Source organism: Myotis brandtii, unplaced genomic scaffold (genome assembly GCF_000412655.1).
Source record: "Myotis brandtii unplaced genomic scaffold, ASM41265v1 scaffold536, whole genome shotgun sequence".
NCBI classification, from domain to species: Eukaryota; Metazoa; Chordata; class Mammalia; order Chiroptera; family Vespertilionidae; genus Myotis; species Myotis brandtii.
In genome coordinates this window covers 3,131,266-3,131,474 of record NW_005369967.1, presented here as the reverse complement: position 1 = coordinate 3,131,474, position 209 = coordinate 3,131,266, and the positions used below count along the sequence as shown (strand labels likewise).

The window sequence follows — 209 nt, the reverse complement described above, 5'->3', positions numbered from 1 at the left end:
GGGGGAGGACGGGGGGAGTGGGGGGAGAGGGTGGGGGAGAGGATGTCTTCTATAAAAAGGACCCAAAATGGTTGACAGGTCCTGAATTCTCTTTCTCCCGAGCGTAAAGTGATCGCTCTGCTGGCCGCCCCGCGAGTGCGGGCCGGGAGGGGCGAGGGGCCCTCCTGGTAAAGTTGGGTGGGAAACTCTTCCTCTCTCCCTTCCAAGGG

General features: G+C 61.7%; 1 protein-coding gene across 2 annotated transcripts in view; it reads left to right on the top strand.

Annotated features, from left to right (window-relative positions):
• The window catches only part of DCAF5 (DDB1 and CUL4 associated factor 5), a 98,079-nt gene that overhangs the window by 429 nt on the left and 97,441 nt on the right, over positions 1-209 (top strand). The window lies entirely within an intron of this gene.